The sequence below is a fragment of the Schistocerca nitens genome, chromosome 4 (genome assembly GCF_023898315.1).
Source record: "Schistocerca nitens isolate TAMUIC-IGC-003100 chromosome 4, iqSchNite1.1, whole genome shotgun sequence".
In the NCBI taxonomy this organism is placed as follows: domain Eukaryota; kingdom Metazoa; phylum Arthropoda; class Insecta; order Orthoptera; family Acrididae; genus Schistocerca; species Schistocerca nitens.
The window spans coordinates 882,925,826-882,929,427 of record NC_064617.1 but is presented as its reverse complement, the minus strand read 5'-3'; positions in this window follow the sequence as shown (position 1 = coordinate 882,929,427).

The window sequence follows — 3,602 nt, the reverse complement described above, 5'->3', positions numbered from 1 at the left end:
CTGTTACTTACTCTATTGAAAGGTATATTAAACTAATGCAAGATTTTGTAACAATATTATGATTAGCAACTTTCCTTCTCATAATATTATTACATTCCATCCTGGATTTTCCATTTTTTGATTAATGCAAGAGTTTTGTAGACTACTGACTGCAGATGAGGAGCAAAGGGAATTTGTATTGTGTTCAAGGACATTGTAGACTGTAACCGGTTTGCAAAAAGGAAAAAACATTCTCCAGAATACTAAACACATCCTGAAAAGCAAATGGTATTAAAGTTTGATTTTAAGCTCTACTCAATACATTTTACACTGATTAAAAACTACAAATCTAAAATTACCAATATTAAAATTTGTAGCTCTAGTTGGAACAGATTAACGTCACCCTGCTGAGATGAATTTTTTTTTCAAATGAAAGCTTGCTGTTCCATTAGCACCAGACTCTGTTGCTCATGTGGTTGCGACTTCCTTGTACAACATCCCTAATGCCTATGGCCTTGTGGCCATGGAGCACTACTTTTACCAGTGTCCTCTTTATAACAAACCCACCACCTCTTTCCTAATCCTCCTAGACAGCAACATCCTGACTCACAATTACTTCACTTTCGAAGACCAAATCTACAAACAAATCTGTGGTACTGCCATGAGTACTTGTATGGCACCATCCTATGCCAACTTTTTTATGGGCCACCTAGAGGAATCCTTCCTATCCACTCCACACCTAAAACTTTTTGTCTGGTTCAGATTCACCGATGGCATTTTCACAATCAGGATTCATGACAAGGATGACCTTTGCTCTTTCCACCATAACCTCAACACCTATTCCCAAACTGGCTTCTGTTCGTCCTTCTCAACTCATCAAGCCACCTTCTTAGAAGTCGATCACCACCTCAGAGGTGGTTCCATGAATATGTCTGTCTATATCGATCCCACCGAACACCAACATTACCTCCACTTCGGCAGCTGTCACCTTTTTCCATGTTGCAAGGTCTCGTTCTTACGGCTTTGCCCTCAGAGGACACCGCATCTGCAGTGGAAAGTAGGAGTTGCTGATGACCTTACCAGTGCTTTTACTGATAGAATATTTCCTATCCAACTCATCCATAAAAAATCTACTGTTCCATCTATTGCTCTGACATCAGTAAACCTGTTAACAAGCCACCGATCAGCACTCCTCTAATCACCCAGAATTATGCTGGCCTTGAAAAGCTCAACCACATTCTCCACCAGGGGCCCAACTACCTCTCCTCATGCCCTGAGACAAGGGATATCTTACCCAAAATCCTACCCCCATCCCTCACAGTAGCATTCTGCCAATTACCCAACCTACAAAATATCCTTGTCCATCCATACCTACAACAGAGGCAGTGGATAAGAAAAAAATAGAGCTACAAAGTCCAGCAGGGAAAAAGACGGAGAAAATGAAATGCTCCCAGTGGTGGCATTACTTTATGTCGAGAGTTTCAGCAAACAAGTAGGAGCAAGTATACAGTAACATAATGTCATGTATCATGCAAATAACAACAAAAGTAATAGTAACAACAACAACTATAAAAATAATTATTATTATTCCGATTCTGGTAGAAACACTTAAAATAGAAAATACTAGACCAAAGTTCTGGAACTTGTAGTTTTTTCATCAGTGAGAAAAGGGGGATTGGTTAGGGATGGTTTGAAAGAAGGGTGCAGGTCAGTCAAATTCTAGGGTGAGATAGTCCCACATGTTGGGAGGACGAGGGGAGAGAAGTCAGTCAAAAGGAAAGTTCCAGGCGGGAGAAGAATGCCAATCGATTTGAGTCATTTCAAGAATGGATTAATATCTTTTATACATAAAATAAAGAAAAGGCAACCAGACACCACTAATGGATCGATGCATGGAGCACAGAAAGACACAGCAGAAAACAGCATTTACACTAGCTTTCAAGCACTAGCTCTTTTTGTAGCAACAGCACACACATAACCACACAGACACCCACATGCGCTATCCTGGGGCCACAGGACAACTACAAAAGCCATTGCCTGAGCTGATGGAGGTGGGTTGGGAGCAGCGGTAAAGAGCTAGGTCTTTGGACAGATGACTTCTCAGCCACAAAACAAGACAAAAAGAGTACAGCAAAAAAAGAGAAGTAGGAAGAGCGAGGGGCATGAGGAACTGAAGAGGGAAAAAGGGAAGGGGGAAAGGAGAGAAAGGTGACAATGAAGAAAGAAAGGTGAATATGAAGAGAGAGAGAGAAAGGGAGGACAGAGAAGAGAGAGGGGTTGAAAAGGGGGAGAGGAGAAGAGAGGGGGGAGAGGAGAAGAGAGGGAGGGAGGGAGGGAGGGAAGGGAGAGAGAGAGGGGGGGGAAGGTAGAATGACCGCCTCGGGGGGAGAAGGGGGGGTGGGGGGGGGACACGAAGAGTAGTGGGAGCAGGCAGTGCACCGCCTGGGTGGAGGAGGACTGCTGTGGGCAAAGAGAAGGCAAAAGGGAAGGTGAGGCTGTGGGAACAGTTTAGCGGAGGTTTAGCCTAAGGGGATTGTGAGAACACAGAATGTGTTGGAGAGACAGTTCCCATCTGCATATTTCAGAGAAACTAGTGGTGGAAGGGACTGTCTGAATGGCCCACATTGTGAAGCAGCTGTTGAAGTCATTTATGTTTTGCTGTGCAGCACGTTCACCAACTGGATGGTCAAGGTTGCAGTTTGCCACAGTTTGATGGTGGCCATTCATGTGAATAGACAGTTGCTGGAATACTGTATGGTAATTGCAGCATAACTGATGTATAACATGGCTGTGTGTATAACATGGCTGCTTTCACGCGTGGCCCAGTCTTTTATCAGTAGTGACTGGACTGGTAGGACTGGTAGGAGTGGTGGGTGGGTTTATGGGACAGGTCTTGCAAATGGGCCAACCACAAAGGAATGACCTGTGAGCTGTGAGCTGCAGGACTGGGAGCAGTTGCTGTGTAGCTCTCTCAGCTCTCAGCTGTTGTCTGACATTATCTGTACTACTTAAGGGTTGGGCTTGGGATGATATTGTGTGCAGAATAAAGCAACTTCTCTACCACATGATGGTGGGATTTGATGTCTCAACACTGGTTTGTGATAGCTGTTTTATGGGTGAATTTATATCCTAATTTGTCAACTGGTACTCTATAGACTTACACACAAAGGAACTGAAGGATGGAAGACGTGGATTTATTGTGCCTTCAACAACGAGGTCATTAAAGACCAAGTACAACCTTGGATATGGGAATGAAATTGCCCGTGCCTTTTTCAAAGAAGCCATCCCTGAATTTGCCTTAAATGACTCAGGGATACAATTTTCCATCCTCCCGAATGCACGCCCGGTGTCTTACCACTGCACCTCTGACAAGGGAGGCACACCAGTAGACGTGCAGTCTGAGCAAAATCAGTATGTGCCCTGAGTATGGCCAGTGCCACATCTCCAAAACATCATTACTTTAGTATTTGATTCCAACACAGCAGTAAACCACCCAGTATTTTAATATCATATACACATGTTGCAAAATCTCACATGTTTATATTAGTCAGTATGTATACATACGAATCACAAGACAGAAGGGAAGCAGCTACCAGCTAATTATCTTACAAAGAAAAAGACAG